Consider the following 23,364-nt stretch of genomic DNA (forward strand, 5'->3'; position numbering starts at 1 on the left):
TTCCCCCCCGTGGGAATCGAACCCACAACCCTGGCGTTGCAAACACCATGCTCTACCAACTGAGCCACAGGGGACTACAACACAAAGGGAAAGAAGGTAGAGACAACAATACATCACGCAAAGCAGCCACAACTGTCAATAAGTGTCCATGATTGAGTCTTTGAATGAAGAGATTGAGATATCCTTCTGCGTAGATTTTACTCTTCCTCTGTTTCTTCTTCTTCCTCCTAACCGCTCTTTCAATAATCTGCTCTTTGCTGTTTAATCTCTCTCTTCTCTTCTCCCTCCATCTCTTTACCATTCTGTTTAAGCCATCCCGATGCAGTCGCCTCAACCCTCCCCTCCCACTCCTCTACCCCTTCCAAGAGTTTGTCCCTCATTATCCGACGATCCAATCCCTTATACACCCCCTACTAGCCCCCCCCCCCCCCCCCCACCAGCATGGTGTCATCACTACCGTACTGTACTATAAAGTAGAATCATTCATGGACACCACTGCTGCTAGCTAGATAGATAGATACAGTAGATACAGTGCCTTGTAAAAGTATTCACCCCCTTGGCGTTTTTCCTATTTTGCTGCATTACAACCTGTAATTTAAATGAATTTGTATTTGTATTTCATGTAATGGACATACACAAAATAGTCAAAATGAGTGAAGTGAAAATAAAAAAATTACTTGTTTCAAATAATGATAAAAAATTTAAAACGGAAGCCCCTAAATAAGATCTGGTGCAACCAATTGCCTTCAGAAGTCACATAATTAGTTAAATAAAATCCACCTGTATTCAATTTGTGTCACATGATCTGAGTATATATATATAGACCTGTTTTGAAAGGCCCCAGAGTCTGCAACACCACTAAGCAAGGGGCACCACCAAGCAAGCATTTTTTAAAACATTTTAGTCATTTAGCAGACGCTCTTATCCAGAGCGACTTACAGTAGTGAATGCATACATTTCATAATTTTTTTTCCCCCGTACTGGTCCCCCGTGGGAATCAAACCCACAACCCTGGCGTTGCAAAAACCATGCTCTACCAACTGAGCAACACAGGACCGCGGCTCCATGGGACCGCGGCACTATGAAGACCAAGGAGCTCTCCTAACAGGTCAGGGACAAAGTTGTGGAGAAGTACAGATCAGGGTTGGGTTATAAAAAACTATCAGAAACTTTGAACATCCATGGAGCACCATTAAATCCTTTATTAAAATATGAAAAGAATATGGCACCACAACAAACCTGCCAAGAGAGGGCCGCCCACCAAAACTCATAGGCCAGGCAAAGAGGGCATTAATCAGAGAGGCAACAAAGGGACCAAAGATAACGCCACAGCGGAGATTGGAGTATCTGTCCATAGGACCACTTTAAGGCCGCTTTATGGAAGAGTGGCCAGAAAAACATAAACAAACATGTTTGGTGTTCGCCAAAAGGCATGTGGGAGACTCCCCAAACATATGGAAGAAGGTACTGGTCAGATGAGACTAAAATTGAGCTTTTTGGCCATCAAAGAAAACACTATGTCTGGCGCAAACTCAACACCTCTCATCACCCTGAGAATACCATCCCCACAGTGAAGCATGGTGGTGGCAGCATCATGCTGTGGGGATGTTTATCATTGGCAGGGACTGGGAAACTGGTCAGAATTGAAGGATTCTGATGGATGGCGCTAAATACAGGGATATTCTTGAGGGAAACCTGTTTGTCTTCCAGAGATTTGAGTCTGGGACAGAGGTTCACCTTCCAGCAGGACAATGACCCTAAGCATACTGCTAAAGCAACACTCGAGTGGTTTAAGGGGAAACATTTAAATGTCATGGAATGGCCTAGTCAAAGTCCAGACCGCAATCCAATTGAGAATCTGTGTTATGACTTAAAGATTGTTGTATACCAGTGGATCCATCCAACTTGAATGACATGGAGCAGTTTTGCCTTGAAGAATGGACAAAAATCCCAGTGGCTAGATGTGCCAAGCTTAGAGACATACCCCAAGAGACTTGCAGCTGTAATTGCTGCAAAAGGTGGCTCTACAAAGTATTAGATTTTTTTTTTTGGTCTTATTTCTTGTTTGTTTCACAAGAAAAAATATTTTGCATCTTCAAAGTGGTAGGCATGTTGTGTAAATGAAATGATACAACCCCCCCAAAATCAATTTTAATTTATTGTAATTAGGTTGCCAAGGGGGGTGAATACTTCTGCAAGTCACTGTATAATGGGATGTGAGACACTCCCTCTTTGTTACAGAGACGCAGGACAGAGCCAACAGGTGATCAAATCAAATCACATTTTATCACATACCCATGGTTAGCAGATGTTAATGATCACATACCCATGGTTAGCAGATGTTAATGGTCACATACCCATGGTTAGCAGATGTTAATGGTCACATACCCATGGTTAGCAGATGTTAATGGTCACATACACATGGTTAGCAGATGTTAATGGTCACATACACATGGTTAGCAGATGTTAATGGTCACATACCCATGGTTAGCAGATGTTAATGGTCACATACCCATGGTTAGCAGATGTTAATGGTCACATACACATGGTTAGCAGATGTTAATGCGAGTGTAGCGAAATGCTTGAGCTTCTAGTTCCGACCATGCAGTAATATCTAACAAGTAATCTAACAATTTCACAACAACTACCTTATACAGAATATGTACATATAAATATATGGATGACCGATGGCCGAACGGTATAGGCAAGAAGCAGTAGATGGTATAGTGTACAGTATATACATATGAGATGAGTAATGTAGGGTATGTAAACATTATATAAAGTGGCATTGTTTAAAGTGACTAGTGATACATTTATTACATCCAATTTTTTATTATTAAGTGGCTAGAGATTTGAGTCAGTATGTTGGCAGCAGCCACTCAATGTTAGTGATGGCTGTTTAACAGTCTGATGGCCTTGAGATAGAAGCTGTTTTTCAGTCTCTCGGTTCCAGCTTTGATGCACCTGTACTGACCTCACCTTATGGATGATAGCAGGGTGAACAGGCAGTGGCTCGGGTGGTTGTTGTCCTTGATGATCTTTTTGGCCTTCCTGTTGACATTGGGTGGTGTAGGTGTCCTGGAGGGCAGGTAGTTTGTCACCGGTGATGCGTTGTGCAGACCTATGTTTTTCCTGGCCCCACCATCTGACCAGGGGAAAATTCTGAACCCAGATGATTTTCTTGGTCTGGCCACAGCCAAGAGGGGGGCCGTAGTAACGATGGCATTATGTGCCTGAGTTTAGTGTGGGAAGCTACAGTAGTGTGACACTGCCATTGGCTTACGCCTCATTATAACAGGAAGTTATTGACTCTGCTTAACAGACAATAAATTAGTCAAATCCATGTGTTGTGAGGATTTCGGAACTAATCAGTGACTGACTGGAGCATAAACTGGTGTCATTGGTGTCAGTGATAAAGAGGTGAGAGATTATGAGGTGGGATACAGTCAGAGATACACCATTTGTGAGTCAGATCTTGACATTGACATCACAGAGCCACCTGTTGCATGGGAAAGAGTTTACAGGGACAGGAGAAGTTCATTTCCTGGGAAGTTCATGTCAGCAGGAAAAACTCAGGGCCCTAACTATAATAGTATTGAATCAAAGTAACAGTAACAAGTAAAATTACAGAAAGTATCTTTATGTCTACGAGATAATATCCTTCTCCTCACTGAGTCATAGTCATCACTCTACTCCAACATGATCCTGAGTCCCCTCTGTTCACCAAACTAACACTCACCATCACATAACTGTTGCTCTGCTCCGTGCGTCTTCGCTCTTCACCATGGAAGGAGGCGGGCGGCGGGCGGCAGGGGAGAGGGTTGGTGGGAGGGGGGGTTGGAGTCTGTCCCTGGGAGACAGATGGCATAGGGCTCCTATATGTGCCAGGCTGTGGAAGGTTCTGGAAGCGCTCCACGTGCTGGATAGCCGGTAACTGGTGCCCGGGGCGATCGTGGGCGTCACTCTGCTCCGCAGCTCCACAGTACAGTTCCTCAGGCGCAGGAGCCCTGCTTCCCCCGCCCCATCTGTTCCCCAAGTGTGTCCACACACACACACACACACACACACACACACACACACACACACACACACACACACACACACACACACACACACACATGAACATACCCATGCACACACACGCATGCACACACACACACGTCAAAGACCGCTCCCCACTAATAAACAAGACAGTGCTGAGTTCAGTCACAGTGCAGCCGGAATCCCCCCTCCACCACTTCCCTTCTGATGGCATCATATCCCCCACTTGTTTTGTAGCCTTAAACTTTAGTCTAGAAAGCTATCCCCACAGAATAATTTACCCACCAAATTATCATCAGAGAATCCCACTATGACCAGAGCAGCCTAATCCAAATGTCAGGACCGTAATTGGATTGTTGGCATCTGGGTAGTGTTCAGTAGAAATATAACATTTTGAAATCGAGTGAAACGGGAAGGTTCTACCTGAATTTGTCTAATCCATGGTAACAGTCTAGTAAAATGTGTACCCTACTGAACACGACCCTGGACCCAGATTTCAGATGAGCTACTCCTGGATGGATGATATGTAGCATAGGGACTTCCAGTAAATAGGATAGGTGGGTGGGGGGGCTGAAACTGGAGGCTCCAGAGCCCTGATGGAGTCAGAGGAGAAACAGGAAGTCTCCATGTGTTTGGATCTGAACAGCAGACCAGAATGGCCGCCATAAGGCAGACACGTCTGAGGATGACAAGGCTCTATCTGTCACAGTCACAGTGACGATCGTCTCAAGATCATGGGCCAACAAAGGTTTATCAAAATGACATTTTTAGACTGACTCATATTTATGATTATACATATACAAAACAAGATTGTTATATTAAAGACAATGAGACGATAAAACTCATGTTTCAAAATCGGGTCATTGTACTGATTTCTAGTTAGAGATTTCATGACACTTCACAAGAACATTCAAACTGGATAGTGGCATTGAGTTGTACAAATTGTATTTAAAACGTTGCACCCCTTTTTGCCCTCAGATCAGCCTCAATTCGTCGGGCATGGACTCTAGAAGGTGTCAATAGCGTACCACAGGGATGCTGGCCCATGTTGACTCCAATGCTTCCCACAGTTGTGTCAAGTTGGCTGGATGTCCTTCGGTGGTGGGCCATTCTTGATACACACGGGAAACTGTTGAGCGTGAAAATCCCAGAAGCGTTGCAGTTCTTGGCACACTCAAACTGGTGCACCTGGCACCTACAACCATACCCCGTTCAAAGGCACTTAAATATTTTGTCTTGCCCATTCACCCTCTCTCTGAACGGCACATATACACAATCCATGTCTCAATTGTCACAAGGCTTAAAAGTCCTTCATTAACATGTCTCCTCCCCCTCATCTACACCGATTGAAGTGGATTTAGCAAGTGACATCAATAAGGGATCATAGCTTTCACATGGTCAGTCTATGTCATGAAAAGAGCAGGTGTTCCTAATGTTTTGTACACTCAGTGTATGAACAGTATGTACATATCTACTTCAATGACCTCGTGCCCCTGCACATCGACTCAGTACTTGTACCCCGTGTGTATAGCCAAGTTACTATTACTCATTGTGTATTCATTCATTGTGTTATTATTTTTCTCTCTGCAATGTTATGAAGGGTTGTAAGTAAGCTTTCACTGTTAGTCTACACCTGTAGTTTACGAAGCATGTGACAAATATGGTTCTGAGCGAGCACTGCTAGTCCGGGTCCTAACGTTGCTGGTCCAGGTCCTAACGTTGCTGGTCCGGGTCCTAACGTTGATGGTCCGGGTCCTAACGTTGCTGGTCCGGGTCCTAACGTTGCTGGTCCGGGTCCTAACGTTGCTGGTCCGGGTCCTAACGTTGCTGGTCTGGGTCCTAACGTTGCTGGTCCGGGTCCTAACGTTGCTGGTCCGGGTCCTAACGTTGCTGTTCCAAGTCCTAACGTTGCTGGTCCGGGTCCTAATGTTGCTGGTCCGGGTCCTAACGTTGCTGGTCCGGGTCCTAACGTTGCTGGTCCGGGTCCTAACGTTGCTGGTCCGGGTCCTAACGTTGCTGGTCCAAGTCCTAACGTTGCTGGTCCGGGTCCTAATGTTGCTGGTCCGGGTCCTAATGTTGCTGGTCCGGGTCCTAACGTTGCTGGTCCGGGTCCTAACGTTGCTGGTCCAGGTCCTAACATTGCTGGTCCGGGTCCTAACGTTGCTAGTCCGGGTCCTAACGTTGCTGGTCCAGGTCCTAACGTTGCTGGTCCGGGTCCTAATGTTGCTGGTCCGGGTCCTAATGTTGCTGATCCGGGTCCTAACGTTGCCGGTCCGGGTCCTAACGTTGCTGGTCTGGGTCCTAACGTTGCTGGTCCGGGTCCTAAAGTTGCTGGTCCGGGTCCTAACGTTGCTGGTCCGGGTCCTAACGTTGCTGGTCCGGGTCCTAACGTTGCTGGTCCAGGTCCTAATGTTGCTGGTCCGGGTCCTAATGTTGCTGTTCCGGGTCCTAACATTGCTTTTAGCGCCGTCTGTCTGGCAGTTAGAAAAACATCAGACCTGAAATAAGAACGTTGCAACATGACATTGGACTGCTCACTGAGCTGTGGTCTCCAGGCCTACTGGCAGCATGACATTGGACTGCTCACTGAGCTGTGGTCTCCAGGCCTACTGGCAACATGACATTGGACTGCTCACTGAGCTGTGGTCTCCAGGCCTACTGGCAACATGACATTGGACTGCTCACTGAGCTGTGGTCTCCAGGCCTACTGGCAACATGACATTGGACTGCTCACTGAGCTGTGGTCTCCAGGCCTACTGGCAACATGACATTGGACTGCTCACTGAGCTGTGGTCTCCAGGCCTACTGGCAACATGACATTGGACTGCACACTGAGCTGTGGTCTCCAGGCCTACTGGCAACATGACATTGGACTGCTCACTGAGCTGTGGTCTCCAGGCCTACTGGCAACATGACATTGGACTGCTCACTGAGCTGTGGTCTCCAGGCCTACTGGCAACATGACATTGGACTGCACACTGAGCTGTGGTCTCCAGGCCTACTGGCAACATGACATTGGACTGCTCACTGAGCTGTGGTCTCCAGGCCTACTGGCAACATGACATTGGACTGCTCACTGAGCTGTGGTCTCCGGGCCTACTGGCAACATGACATTGGACTGCTCACTGAGCTGTGGTCTCCAGGCCTACTGGCAACATGACATTGGACTGCTCACTGAGCTGTGGTCTCCAGGCCTACTGGCAACATGACATTGGACTGCACACTGAGCTGTGGTCTCCAGGCCTACTGGCAACATGACATTGGACTGCTCACTGAGCTGTGGTCTCCAGGCCTACTGGCAACATGACATTGGACTGCACACTGAGCTGTGGTCTCCAGGCCTACTGGCAACATGACATTGGACTGCTCACTGAGCTGTGGTCTCCAGGCCTACTGGCAACATGACATTGGACTGCTCACTGAGCTGTGGTCTCCAGGCCTACTGGCAACATGACATTGGACTGCTCACTGAGCTGTGGTCTCCAGGCCTACTGGCAACATGACATTGGACTGCTCACTGACATTGGACTGCTCACTTTTTCTACTGGCAAAATCTGTCACACTCCAGAAAGTGCACTCCTAAAGGCAAGAAGAAAAATTACTTCCAAGAAGAGATGAGAGCCGAACTGGAATGTGCCACCATGACCAGAATGACCTCACGGCCAATAGAGAGGCCACGGCCAATAGAGAGGTCTCGGCTTTTAGAGAGGTTATGGCCAATAGAGAGGTCTCGGCTTTTAGAGAGGTCACGGCCAATAGATAGGTCTCGGCTTTTAGAGAGGTCACGGGCCAATAGAGAAGTCACAGCCAATAGAGAGGTCACGGCCAATAGAGAGGTCATGGCTATTAGAGAGGTCACGGCCAATAGAGAGGTCTCGGCTATTAGAGAGGTCACAGCCAATAGAGAGGTCACGGCCAATAGAGAGGTCACGGCTATTAGAGAGGTCACGGCCATTAGAGGGGTCACGGCCAATAGAGTGGTCACGGCTATTAGAGAGGTCACAGCCAATAGAGAGATCACGGCCAATAGAGAGGTCACGGCTATTAGAGAGGTCACAGCCATTAGAGGGGTCACGGCCAATAGAGTGATCACGGCTATTAGAGAGGTCACAGCCAATAGAGAGGTCACGGCCAATAGAGAGTTCACGGATATTAGAGAGGTCACGGCCATTAGAGGGGTCACGGCCAATAGAGTGGTCACGGCCAATAGAGAGGTCTCGGCTATTAGAGAGGTCACGGCTATTATAGAGGTCACGGCCATTAGAGAGGTCACGGCCATTAGAGAAGTCTCGGCAATTAGAGAGGTCACGGCTATTATAGAGGTCACGGCCATTAGAGAGGTCACGGCGATTAGAGAGGTCTCGGCAATTAGAGAGGTCACGGCTATTATAGAGGTCACAGCCATTAGAGAGGTCTCGGCCATTAGAGAGGTCTCGGCTATTAGAGAGGTCACGGCTATTAGAAAGGTCACGACCATTAGAGAGGTCGTATTACACTAGTGATGTAACCTCTCTCCTTCCTTCCTTCCTCTATCATTTCTTTCTGTTTCTTTCTCCTCCTCTCCTCCTCCATCCTATGTCCTCCTTGTGTGCTGTGTTTGTTGTCTTTTACAGGTACGTATAGGCTATAGCCTCTAGTTAAATCAAAAATAAAAACATTAAATGATCTAGGCCTGGGTTGCATACTGTACATTAGGGCACACCGTAGCAAAACATTTCAAAACTTTGTGCAATGGAAAACAAGTGTTTCTTATCAGAAAAGTCCAGATAGAACCTCCTCGTTTGAGCCTGTTTTCATCCATTTCGTGCCCAGTGAAAACAACCCAGTTTATTCGCATTTTCCTTGAAATGCCTTAAATGCTGATTTAAAATAACCAAAGGCTTGTTTTAACAGTAATTGTAGATACAACAACGAGTTAGATGAATGAGACACTTTGTACCGTTTCGCTCTGTGAATAACTCTCAGCAACAGATGGCCGAGGGAGAGAGAGAGCAGCAACACGTTTATTTTCTCTGTCCTTGATATCCACACTAATTCTGCCTAATTGGATCCCCGTCATAACCCACATATTCCGGTTGCATTTTGATGTCTGTCCAACAGAAGATATTTTCATCTCTTTGACATCTCCATGACCAGATATCTGAAGGAAGATCCTTAATTGGCATTTGGAATCTTAGTTGTTTCTTGACAATTTTCTACTGAAATATAGAGAATATGCAAGGCAAGGTCATTAGGGACATCATCATCATCATCATCATCATCATCAACGTTGTCATCATCCTTTCCATCATTGTTAACCACCATGGTTACTTCATGTTCAGTCTCCTCTTCATCATAAGCACCGGCATTGTCCTCATGATCATTGTTCCTCAACTCCATCTTCCTCAGCCTTACACAGGAGGTAGCTGGGTAAGGTATGAATTATTCATCCCCCCCTCCTTCAATCCCCCATAACAACTTTCTCAGTAAAAGAAAAGTGCTCACTTTTTTATTGAACGAACACACACACAAAGCCCCCTGCTCTCTCTCTTTACTGTCTCTGCTATCTCTCTCTTTACTGTCTCTTCTCTCTCTCTCTACTGTCTCTGCACTCTCTACTGTCTCTGCTCTCTCTCTCTCTCTTTACTGTCTCTGCTCTCTCTCTCTCTCACTCTACGGTCTCTCCTCTCTCTCTCTTTACTCTCTGCTCTCTCAACTTTCTCTCTCTCTCCACTGTCGCTGCTATCTCTACTGTTTCTACTCTACTGTCTCTGCTCTCTCTCTCTCTCTTTAAAGTCTCTGCTCTATCTCTCTCTCTCTCTGTCTTTACTGTCTCTGCTCTCTCTCTCCACTGTCTCTGCTCTCTCTCTCTTCACTGTCTCTGCTCTCTCTCTCTACTCTCTCTCTCTCTCTCTCTCTACTGTCTATGCCCTCTCTCTCTCAATTCAATTCAATTCAATTCGCTTTATTGGCATGACGTAACAATATACATATTGCCAAAGCTTATTTTGGATATTTACAATATAAAAATAAATAAAAAATGAGAATCAAAAATTGTCAACGGGACAACAGTAACAACAATAACCAAGGGTCAAAATAACCATACATTCAACAATAACAATAGCCATATAGTAGAGTACATGTGCAGGTTGATTGGTCTGTCAAACACTGTCCCTCAACTTATGGCAGGCAGCAATGTAGTGCGCTGCCAACCCACAGCTCTCTGTGTCCTCCCCCAACAGGACGGGTAGCCTATCCTCATCAGAGAGGTCTTTGAAACCTTGAATAAGGGTTTCAAATTTGGGGAAATGACACTCTCTAATTGTTTTATATTTTTGACATTTTGTCAGGAAATGCATCTCCGTCTCAGGTTCTGCTGTTGTGCAGTGGCTGCACAGCCTTTCCTCTACAGGGAGCCAGGTTTTCCTGTGTCTACCCTTCTCAATGGCAAGGCTGTGCTCACTGAGCCTGTACTTTGTCAAGGTTTTTCTAAGGTTTTGATCAGTAACCATGGTCAAATATTTAGCCATAGTGTACTGTCGATTTAGGGCCAGATAGCACTGCATTTTGCTTTGTGTTTGTGCTTGTGTTTCCCAATAAACAATGTAGTTTTGTTTTGACTGTGTTGTAATTTGGTTTATTCTGATTGATTGGATGTTCTGGTCCTGAGGCTTCAGTGTGTTAGTAGAACAGGTTTGTGAACTCAGCCCCAGGACCAGCTGGATGAGGGGACTCTTTTCTTTGCTCAGCTCTTGGCATTGCAGGGCTTGGTAATGATATGAGAGGGGGTCACTGTATTTTAGATGTTTACAAAACTGAATTGCTCTTTTTTGAGTTTTTATTATTAGTGGATATTGGCCTAATTCTGCCCTGCATGCATTGTTTGTAGTTTTCCTCTGGACACGTAGGAGAATCTTACAGAACTCTGCATGCAGGGTTTCAATGGGGTGTTTGTCCCATTTGATGAAATCTTGTTTTGCAAGTGGACCCCACACCTCGCTGCCATAAAGTGCAATTGGTTCAATGACATATTCAATTAGTTTTAGCCAAATTTTAATAGGTATTTCAATTTGAATTTGCTTTTTAATGGCGTAGAATGCCCTGCGTGCTTTCTCTCTCAGTTCATTCACTGCCTCATTAAGGTGTCCAGTTGAGCTTATTTTTAAACCTAAGTAATTGTAGTGTGTACAGTACTCTATATATTTTGTACCAATTGAGAACTTTGGTCTAATTCCCTGAGATCTGGATCTTCTCTGGAAAATCATTATTTTAGTCTTTTTGGGGTTTACTGCCAGGGCCCAGGTCTGGCAGTACTGCTCTAGCAGGTCCAGGCTCTGCTGTAGGCCAGGTGCTGTGGGTGACAGCAGGCATAGGTCATCTGCGAAGAGTAGGCATTTAACTTCTGAATTGTGGAGACTAACACCAGGGGCTGAGGATTTTTCTAGAATAGTGGCCAATTCGTTAATGTAAATATTGAAGAGTGCAGGGCTCAGATTGCAACCCTGACGAAGGCCCCGCCCCTGGTTAAAGGATTTTGTTATTTTCTTACCAATTTTAATGCTGCACGTATTGCCAGTATACATTGATTTAATTATGTCATATGTTTTACCCCCTACACCACTTTCAATAACTTTGTAGAACAGTCCTGTATGCCAAATAGAATCAAATGCTTTTTGGAAGTCGATAAAGCAAGCGTATATTTTGGTATTATTTTGGTGGACATGTTTATCTATCAGGGTGTGTAAGGTGTAAATATGATCAGTTGTGCGATGTTTTGGTATAAATCCAATTTGGCTTTTATTCAAGACATTGTGCTTATTAAGGAAGTTTAGAACTCTTACATTGATGATACTACAGAAAACCTTCCCCAGGTTACTGTTCACACAAATGCCTCTGTAATTGTTAGGGTCAAATTTGTCTCCATTCTTAAAGATTGGGGTTATGAGTCCTTGATTCCAGATGTCAGGGAAATAACCTACACTCAGGATCAAATTAAACAGTTTTAATATAGCCAATTGAAATTTTGCACTAGTGAGTTTGAGCATCTCATTTAGGATGCCATCAGGTCCGCATGCTTTTTTAAATTTGAGAGCCTGAAGTTTCTTATAGAGCTCCTGGTCAGTAATTGGGGAGTCCAATGGGTTTTGATTGTCCTTTATAGCTTTTTCTAATCCATTCAACTTCTCATGAATTTGGCGTTGTTCTGCATTTGTGTCAATTTGAACGGTGTTGTAGAGTGTTTTGAAATGGGTTGTCCATATGTCACCATTTTGTATCGCTAATTCCTCTTGTTTAGATTGTTTTAGTTTTTTCCAATTTTGCCAAAAGTTTTTTGTGTTTATGGACTCCTCAATTAGTGTCAGCTGCTTGCTGTTGTACTGTGCTTTTTTGGTTCTGAGTGTACGTTTATAGAGTTTTAAAGTCTCACAGTAATGAAGGCGTAATTCACCATTATTTGGGTCTCTGTGCTCTCTCTCTCTCTACTGTCTATGCTCTCTCTCTCTCTACTGTCTCTGCTCTCTCTCTCTCCCTCTACTGTCTCTGCACTCTCTCTTTATTGTCTCTGCTCTCTCTCTTTACTGTCTCTGCTATCTCTCTCTTTACTGTCTCTTCTCTCTCTCTACTGTCTCTGCACTCTCTACTGTCTCTGCTCTCTCTCTCTCTCTTTACTGTCTCTGCTCTCAATTCAATTAAATTCAATTCGCTTTATTGGCATGACATAACAATATACATATTGCCAAAGCTTATTTTGGATATTTACAATATAAAAATAAATAAAAAATGAGAATCAAATATTGTCAACGGGACAACAGTAACAACAATAACCAAGGGTCAAAATAACCATACATTCAACAATAACAATAATCATAACGTAGAGGACATGTGCAGGTTTATTGGTCTGTCAGACACTGTCCCTCAACTTATGGCAGGCAGCAATGTAGTGCGCTGCCAACACACAGCTCTCTGCGTCCTCCCCCAACAGGACGGGTAGCCTATCCTCATCAGAGAGGTCTTTGAAACCTTGAATAAGGGTTTCAAATTTGGGGAAATGACACTCTCTAATTGTTTTATATTTTTGACATTTTGTCAGGAAATGCAGCTCCGTCTCAGGTTCTGCTGTGGTGCAGTGGTTGCACAGCCTTTCCTCTACAGGGAGCCAGGTTTTCCTGTGTCTACCCTTCTCAATGGCAAGGCTGTGCTCACTGAGCCTGTACTTTGTCAAGGTTTTTCTAAGGTTTTGATCAGTAACCATGGTCAAATATTTAGCCATAGTGTACTGTCGATTTAGGGCCAGATAGCACTGCATTTTGCTTTGTGTTTGTGCTTGTGTTTCCCAATAAGCAATGTAGTTTTGTTTTGACTGTGTTGTAATTTGGTTTATTCTGATTGATTGGATGTTCTGGTCCTGAGGCTTCAGTGTGTTAGTAGAACAGGTTTGTGAACTCAGCCCCAGGACCAGCTGGATGAGGGGACTCTTTTCTTTGCTCAGCTCTTGGCATTGCAAGGCTTGGTAATGATATGAGAGGGGGTCACTGTATTTTAGATGTTTCCAAACCTTAATTGCTCTTTTTTGAGTTTTTATTATTAGTGGATATTGGCCTAATTCTGCCCTGCATGCATTGTTTGTAGTTTTCCTCTGGACACGTAGGAGAATCTTACAGAACTCTGCATGTAGGGTTTCAATGGGGTGTTTGTCCCATTTGATGAAATCTTGTTTTGCAAGTGGACCCCACACCTCGCTGCCATAAAGTGCAATTGGTTCAATGACATATTCAATTAGTTTTAGCCAAATTTTAATAGGTATTTCAATTTGAATTTGCTTTTTAATGGCGTAGAATGCCCTGCGTACTTTCTCTCTCAGTTCATTCACTGCCTCATTAAGGTGTCCAGTTGAGCTTATTTTTAAACCTAAGTAATTGTAGTGTGTGCAGTACTCTATATATTTTGTACTAATTGAGAACTTTGGTCTAATTCCCTGAGATCTGTATCTTCTCTGGAAAATCATTATTTTAGTCTTTTTGGGGTTTACTGCCAGGGCCCAGGTCTGGCGATTTCATGTTGCAAAAAGAAAGAATAGCAGTCAGAAACACAGTAACTACTAACTAATAAGTTGTTAAAACCTCTTGAGGATACCCTAGGATAGGGGGCGCCACAGCGCATTTTGAAAAAAAATCGTTCCCATTTTCAACGGCCTACTAATCAAACTCAGAAGATAGGGCATGCATATACTTATTATATATGGATAGAAAACACTCTAAAGTTTCTAAAACTGTTTGAATGGTGTCTGTGAGTATAACAGAACTCATTTGGCAGGCAAAACCCTGAGACATTTTCTGACAGGAAGTGGATACCTGATGTGTTGTATTGACTTTAAACCTATCCCATTGAAAAACACAGGGGTTTAGGAATATTTTGGCACTTCCTATTGCTTCCACTAGATGTCGCCAGTCCTTTCACAGTGGTTTGAGCCTTATAGAGTCAAAACTCAGTGAATGACAGGAGTTTGAAATTGGTCACAGGGGATGGGCCATCACCATTATGACGCCGGCGGCCATGTCTGCCCCCACCTTTGGAAACGGTTTTAAAGGCCATGACATCATCCCCCTCGAATCTTATTGGCTCTCTTGGTGTTAGAGGCCCTGAACATTTATTTTATACAACGTTTGACATGTTTGAACGAACCTACATGCGCGAGGATTGCTTTCATTATGAACTGCAGAGCTGCGTTTGGAGAGAGCCATAGGACGCGCTACCAACATCAGGCTAATGGAACGTGAAGTATGGACTTTTTGACCGAAAATACATCTGTTGTGGACCTGGGATGCTTTCTGATGAAGACAACTAAAGGTAGGCGATTATTGACAATATTATAGAAGATGAGATGGTTCATACTGTTGCGTCCAAGATGGCGCCGAGCACTGTATATTAGCTGATTTTCTGAGTATCGCATCTCCTTTTATCGCAAAGTGTGATTACCCAGTAAAGTTAATTTAAAATCTGGTATGACGGGTGTTCTCAAGAGATATTCATCTATAAATGTTAGATTGACAATATACATTTAAAAAATCGTTATAGTATAGCAATTTATTGAAACGTAGCATTGTTTACCGGGACGCTTTTGAGGGGAAATTAGGTAGTCAACGTCAGACAGAGATGTAAAATGCTGTTTTTATATATAAATATGACCTTTATTGAACAAAAGAATGCATGCATTGTATAACATGATGTCCTAGGGGTGCCATCTGATGAAGTTTGTAAAAGGTTAGTGCTACATTTAGCTGTTTATTGATTATATGTGATGGAAGTGGTTGGTCGGAAAATGGCTATGAAGCTGCTTTTTACGATGGACTCATCTAATATAATCTAATGATTTGCTTTTCCTGTAAAACCTTTTTGAAATCGGACGACGTGGGTCGATTCAGGAGAGGTGTATCTATAAAAAAAAAAAATATATATTTTTAATTTTTGTAAAAAATTATGATATTTTTTTAATGCTAATTGGCGATATGATTTTTCGCTGGATTTTGATCCCGCTAACGGGTCCAAAGCCAATAATTATATGCATATTCTAGTTACTGGGCAGGAGTAGTAACCAGATTAAATCGGGTACGTTTTTTATCCAGCCGTGAAAATACTGCCCCCTAGCCCCAACAGGTTAATGTGAGAGAATTGTATTTCTGTTCAAAACTTGTGTACTACTCCTGCCCAGAAACTAGAACATGCATATAATTATTGGCTTTGGATAGAAAACACCCTAAAGTTTCTAAAACTGTTTGAATGGTGTCTGTGAGTATAACAGAACTCATATGGCAGGCCAAAACCTGAGAAGATTCTGTACAGGAAGTACCCTCTCTGACCATTCCTTGGGCTTCTTGGCTCTGTTTATTGAAAATGTAGGATCTTTGCTGTAACGTGACACTTCCTACGGCTCCCATAGGCTCTCAGAACCCGGGAAAAAGCTGAATGATGTAATTCCAGCCGCTGGCTGAAAAACTTTAGCGCCTTGGGTAAGTGGTCTATCAGAGGACCATCAGACTGAGGCTGGTGCACGAGGGGATCCCATGTTTTTATTTTCTCTCTCTTTGAACGTAAACACTCTTTCCCGGTCGGAATATTATCGCTTTTTTACGAGAAAAATGGCATAAAAATTGATTTTAAACAGCGGTTGACATGCTTCGAAGTACGGTAATGGAATATTTAGATTTTTTTGGTCACGAAACGCGTCGTGCGCGTCACCCTTCTTGCAGGGCTGTTGACCGGGGTAGGGGTAGCCAGGTGGAAAGCATGGCCAGCTGTAGAAAAATGCTTATTGAAATTCTCAATTATAGTGGATTTATCGGTGGTGACAGTGTTTCCTAGCCTCAGTGCAGTGGGCAGCTGGGAGGAGGTGCTCTTATTCTCCATGGACTTTACAGTGTCCCAGAACCTTTTTGAGTTTGTGCTACAGGATGCAAATTTCTGTTTGAAAAAACTAGCCTTAGCTTTCCTAATTGCCTATGTATATTTGTTCCTAACTTCCCTGAAAAGAGGTATATTTGGAGGGCACGTTGGTTAGGATGATATCTATGAGGGTGTCCATGTTTACTGATTTGGGGTTGTACCTGGTGGGTTCATTGATAATTTGTGAGAGATTGAGGGCATCGAGCTTAGATTGTAGGATGGCCGGGGTGTTAAGCATGTCCCAGTTTAGGTCACCTGAAGATAGATGGGGGAAATCAGTTCACATATGGTGTCCAGGGCACAGCTGGGGGCAGAGTGTGGTCTATAGCAAGCGGCAACGGTGAGAGACTGTTTCTGGAAAGGTGGATTTCTAAAAGTAGAAGCTCGAATTGTTTGGGTACAGTCCTGGATAGTAAGACAGAACTCTGCAGGCTATCCCTGCAGTAGATTGCAACACCGCCCCCTTCGGCAGTTCTATCTTGTCGGAAAATGTTATAGTTAGGGATGGAAATTTCAGGGGTTTTGGTGGTCTTCCTGAGCCAGGATTCAGACATGGCTAGGACATCCATGTTGGCAGAGTGTGCTAGGGCAGTGAATAAAACAAACTTAGGGAGGAGGCTTCTAATGTTAACATGCATGAAACCAAGGCTTTTATGGTTACAGAAGTCAACAAATGATAGCACCTGGGTGTCGGAGAGGAGCTAGGCACTGCAGGGCCTGGATTAACCTCCACATCACCAGAGGAACAGAGGAGGCGCAGGATAAGGGTATGGCTAAAGGCTAAAATAACTGGTTGTCTAGTACGTTCAGAACAGAGAGTAAAAGGAGCAGATTTATGGGCACGGTAGAGTAGATTCAAGGCATAATATACAGACAAAGGTATGGTAGGATGTGGATACAGTGAGGGTAAACCTGTGCATAGAGTAACGATGAAAGAGATATTGTCTCTAGAAATAGCATTTAAACCAGGTGATGTCACCGCATGTGTGGGAGGTGGGACTAAAGTGTTAAATAAGGCATATTGAGCAGGGCTAGAGGCTCTACAGTTTAATAAGGCAATAAATACTAACCAAAACAGCAATGGACAAGGCATATTGATGTTAGCGAAAGGCATGCGTAGCCGAGGGATCATAGGAGTCCAGTGAGTGGCTTCAGGCAGCTTGCAGGCCGGGGCTAGCAAGCTAACAGAAGGGCCTTGGAGGGACGTCGTGACGGAAGAAGGTATGTTGTGGCCCCCTCGTGCTGTTACATCGGCAGACAGATCAGCAGGGTTCCGTGTGGTAAACCAGGCCAATTGGCAGAATAGGTATAGTGGCCAAAGAATTTGTCCGGTGGGCCTCTTAAGCTAACAGTCCGATGTGCTCTGGACAGCTAGCAGGCCGCGGCTAGCATGCTAGCGGATGGGATTTCAGGGGACGAAGCGACGGCTGAGCCAGTTGAAAAAAAAACATTGGGCGAATCACGTCAGTGGTCCAGTCGTGATGAGTCGGCGGGGGTCCAAGTCAGTTGGCAAAAAGAGGTATTGTAGCCCAAGTAGTGGCTGATGGACCTCTTTGGCTAGCCGGGAAATTGGCCTAGCAAGGCTAGCTCCAGGCTAATTGGTTCTTGCTTCGGGACAGTGACGTTAGCCAGGAGTGGCCACTCAAATAGCACATAGCTAGCTGCGATGATCCAGGTGAAGAAAAAAAACGTTCAGAGCTTGCAGTAGGAATCCGGAGATATGGAGAAAAATAAGTCTGATTTGCTCTGGTTTGAGTCGCGCTGTGCAGACTGGCGAGAGTTGTCTGTGTTAGAGGTGGCTGATGACCGCTAGCAGTGGCTAGCTGACTAACTAGCTAGTAGCTAGTTAGCTGGCAAGCTTCTGTTGGGGTTCCGGTTCAGGCGACTGTTCAGACGACGGATCAGCAAGGGTATAGTGGCCAAAGAATTTGTCAGATGGGCCTCTTAAGCTAACAGTCCGATGTACTTTAGACAGCTAGCGGTGCGTGGCTAACTAGTAGCCAGTTAGCTGGTAGCCAGTCAGCTGGCTAACTTTTGATGAGTTCTTAAGTATAAAAATATCCGTACCACATTGGGTGAGGCAGGTTGCAGGAGAGTATATTCAGTCCGTAGATAGAAAGTGATATTAAAATATGAAATATACACTGCTCAAAAAATAAAGGGAACACTTAAACAACACAATGTAACTCCAAGTCAATCACACTTCTGTGAAATCAAACTGTCGACTTAGGAAGCACCACTGATTGACAATAAATTTCACATGCTGTTGTGCAAATGGAATAGACAACAGGTGGAAATTATAGGCAATTAGCAAGACACCCCCAATAAAGGAGTGGTTCTGCAGGTGGTAACCACAGACCACTTCTCAGTTCATATGCTTCCTGGCTGATGTTTTGGTCACTTTTGAATGCTGGCGGTGCTTTCACTCTAGTGGTAGCATGAGACGGAGTCTACAACCCACACAAGTGGCTCAGGTAGTGCAGCTCATCCAGGATGGCACATCAATGCGAGCTGTGGCAAGAAGGTTTGCTGTGTCTGTCAGCGTAGTGTCCAGAGCATGGAGGCGCTACCAGGAGACAGGCCAGTACATCAGGATACGTGGAGGAGGCCGTAGGGGGGCAACAACCCAGCAGCAGGACCGCTACCTCCGCCTTTGTGCAAGGAGGAGCAGGAGAAGCACTGCCAGAGCCCTGCAAAATGACCTCCAGCAGGCCACAAATGTGCATGTGTCTGCTCAAACGGTCAGAAACAGACTCCATGAGGGTGGTATGAGGGCCCGATGTCCACAGGTGGGGGTTGTGCTTACAGCCCAACACCGTGCAGGACGTTTGGCATTTGCCAGAGAACGCCCTGTGCTCTTCACAGATGAAAGCAGGTTCACACTGAGCACGTGACAGACGTGACAGAGTCTGGAGACGCCGTGGAGAATGTTCTGCTGCCTGCAACATCCTCCAGCATGACCGGTTTGGCGGTGGGTCAGTCATGGTGTGGGGTGGCATTTCTTTGGGGGGCCGCACAGCCCTCCATGCGCTCGCCAGAGGTAGCCTGACTGCCATTAGGTACCGAGATGAGATCCTCAGACCCCTTGTGAGACCATATGCTGGTGCGGTTGGCCCTGGGTTCATCCTAATGCAAGACAATGCTAGACCTCATGCGGCTGGAGTGTGTCAGCAGTTCCTGCAAGAGGAAGGCATTGATGCTATGGACTGGCCCGCCCGTTCCCCAGACCTGAATCCAATTGAGCACATCTGGGACATCATGTCTCGCTCCATCCACCAACGCCACGTTGCACCACAGACTGTCCAGGAGTTGGCGGATGCTTTAGTCCAGGTCTGGGAGGAGATCCCTCAGGAGACCATCCGCCACCTCATCAGGAGCATGCCCAGGCGAGGTAGGAAGATCATACAGGCACATGGAGGCCACACACACTACTGAGCCTCATTTTGACTTGTTTTAAGGACATTACATCAAAGATGGTAGTGTGGTTTTCCACTTTAATTTTGAGTGTGACTCCAAATCCAGACCACCATGGGTTGATAAATTGAATTTCCATTGATTATTTTTGTGTGATTTTGTTGTCAGCACATTCAACTATGTAAATAAAAAAGTATTTAATAAGATTATTTCTTTCATTCAGATCTAGGATGTGTTGTTTAAGTGTTCCCTTAATTTCTTTGAGCAGTATATATACGAAGAAAAAAAAACAAGGAAAAACAATGTTGACAAAGGACAGGAAGGGACAAGACAAAAACACATGTCAGACTGCAATGCCATTTTGGAATCTAATGACAATATCTCTTTCATCGTCTCCCTTGCTCTCTCTGCTCTTTCTTTCTCTCTTTACTGTCTCTGCTCTCACTCTCTCTTTACTGTCTCTGCTCTCTCTCTTTCTCTCTCTCTCTCTCTCTCTCTACTGTCTCTGCTCTCTCCCTCTTTCTCTCTCTACTGTCTCTGCTCTCTCTCTCTCTCTCTCTACTGTCTCTGCTCTCTCCCTCTTTCTCTCTCTACTGTCTCTGCTCTCTCTCTCCACTGTCTCTGCTCACTCTCTCTCTACTGTCTCTGCTCTCTCTCTCTTTCTCTCTCTACTGTCTCTGCTCTCTCTCTCTTTACTGTCTCTTAAACTGCATCCCTGTCTCACCCCATGGCCCTGTGGGAAGAAATGTACATGTTTTTTGTCTATTTTAACCACACACTTGTTGTTTGTGTACATGGATTTTATAATGTTGTACATTTTCCCCCCAACACCACTTTCCATCAATTTGTATAGCAGACCCTCATGCCAAATTGAGTTGAAGGCTTTTTTTAAATCAACAAAGCATGAGAAGTCTTTCCCTTTGTTTTGGTGTGTTTGTTTGTCAATTAGGGTGTGTAGGGTGAAAATGTGGTCTGTCGTACGATAATTTGGTAAAAAGCCAATTTGACATTTGCTCAGCACATTGTTTTCACTGTCTGCTGATAATGATAGTGCAGAGGATTTTCCCAAGGTTGCTGTTGACGCATATCCCACGGTAGTTATTGGGGTCAAATTTGTCTCCACCTTTATGGATTGGGGTGATCAGTCCTTTGTTCCAAATATTGGGAAAGATGCCAGAGCTAAGGATGATGTTAAAGAGTTTAGGTATAGCCAATTGGATTTTTTTGTCTGTATATTTTATCATTTCATTGAGGATACCATCAACACCACAGGCCTTTTGGGGTTGGAGGGTTTTTATTTTGTCCTGTAGTTCACTCAAGGTAATTGGAGAATCCAGTGGGTTCTGGTAGTCTTCAATAGTTGATTCTAAGATTTTTATTTCTTCATGTATATGTTTTTGCTGTTTGCCAAAAAGATTGGAGAAGTGGTTTACCCATACATCTCCATTTTGGATAGATACTTCTTCGTGTTGTTGTTTTAGTGTCTTTCCATTTTCCCAGAAGAGGTTAGAGTCTATGGATTCTTTAATTACATTGAGCTGATTTCTGACATGCTGTTCCTTCTTTTTCCGTAGTGTATTTCTGCATCGTTTTAGTGATTCGCCATAGTGAAGGCATAGACTCAAGTTTTCTGGGTCTCTATGTTTTTGGTTGGACAGGTTTCTCAATTTCTTTCTTAGGTTTTTACATTCTTCATCAAACCATTTGTCATAGTTGTTCATTTTCTTCGGTTTTCTGTTTGAAATGTTTAGATTTGATAGGGAAGCTGAGAGGTCAAATATACTGTTAACATTTTCTACTGCCAAATTTACACCTTCACTATTACAGTGGAACGTTTTTTCCAGGAAGTTGTCTAGAAGGGATTGAATTTGTTGTTGCCTAATTGTTTTTTGGTAGGTTTCCACACTACATTCCTTCCATCTATAGCATTTCTTAATATTACTTAGTTCCTTTGGCTTTGATGCCTCATAGTATTGCTCTGTTCAAGTAGACTGTGATTTTTCTGAGGTCTGATAGGAATGTCAGACCTCACTGACTGTGAACACTCTGAGAGACTCTGGGTTGAGGTCAGTGATAAAGTACAGTACTACTGCCAAGAGATGAGTTATAGGTGTACCTAACATAGGAGTCCCCTCGAAGCCTACCATTGACTATGTACATACCCAGCGTGCGACAGAGCTGTAGGAGTTGTGACCTGTTAGGTAGGTAGGTGTTTGTCCCCCTGTGTGCTGAGGAAGTCAGGTTCTTGTTCGGTTCTGGCATTTAGGTCGCCACAGACTAGTATATGTCCCTGGGCCTGGAAATGATTGATTTCCCCCTCCAGGATGGAGAAGCTATCTTCATTAAAGTATGGGGATTCTAGTAGGGGGATATAGGTAGCACAAAGGAGGACATTTTTCTCTTCTTCAGCGTCTGATCCCGTTAGCGGGATCAAAATCCAGCGAAAAATCCAGCCAATTAGCATTAAAAAAATATCATAATTTAAAAAAAAATATATATATATATATATATATATTTTTTTTTTATAGATACACCTCTCCTGAATCGACCCACGTCGTCCGATTTCAAAAAGGTTTTACAGGAAAAGCAAATCATTAGATTATATTAGATGAGTCCATCGTAAAAAGCAGCTTCATAGCCATTTTCCGACCAACCACTTGCATCACATATAATCAAAAAACAGCTAAATGCAGCACTAACCTTTTACAAACTTCATCAGATGGCACCCCTAGGACATCATGTTATACAATGCATGCATTCTTTTGTTCAATAAAGGTCATATTTATATATAAAAACAGCATTTTACATCTCTGTCTGACGTTGACTTCATTATTTCCCCTCAAAAGCGTCCCGGAAAACAATGCTGCATTTCCCTAAATTACTATACTATAACGATTTTTTAAATGTATATTGTCAATCTAACATTTATAGATGAATATCTCTTGAGAACACCCGTCATACCAGATTTTAAATTAACTTTACTGGGTAATCACACTTTGCGATAAAAGGAGATGCGATACTCAGAAAATTAGCTAATATACAGAGCTCGGCGCCATCTTGGAAAGAATCTCATGTCACGTCTTATCTTCTATAATATTGTCAATAATCGCCTACCTTTAGTTGTCTTCATCAGAAAGCATCCCAGGTCCACAACAGATGTATTTTCGGTCAAAAAGTCCATACTTCACGTTCCATTAGCCTGATGTTGGTAGCGCGTCCTATGGCTCTCTCCAAGCGCAGCTCTGAAGTTCATAATAAATGCAATGCTCGCGCATGTAGGTTCGTTCAAACATGTCAAACGTTGTATAAAATAAATCTTCAGGGCCTCTAACACCAAGAGAGCCAATAAGATTCGAGGGGGATGATGTCATGGCCTTTAAAACCGTATCCAAAGGTGGGGGCAGACATGGCCGCCGGCGTCATAATGGTGATGGCCCATCCCCTGTGACCAATTTCAAACTCGTGTCATTCACTGAGTTTTGACTCTAT

The 23,364-nt window shown here is 44.1% G+C and overlaps 1 non-coding gene across 1 annotated transcript; it reads right to left on the minus strand.

Annotated features, from left to right (window-relative positions):
• trnaa-ugc (transfer RNA alanine (anticodon UGC)) lies at positions 1–74 on the minus strand. The gene has a single exon. It is a non-coding gene; the product is annotated as a tRNA-Ala (tRNA).
• Positions 75–23,364: the final 23,290 nt, after the last annotated feature.

This window comes from Salmo salar, chromosome 01 (assembly GCF_965601325.2).
Source record: "Salmo salar chromosome 01, fSalSal1, whole genome shotgun sequence".
Taxonomy (NCBI): Eukaryota; Metazoa; Chordata; class Actinopteri; order Salmoniformes; family Salmonidae; genus Salmo; species Salmo salar.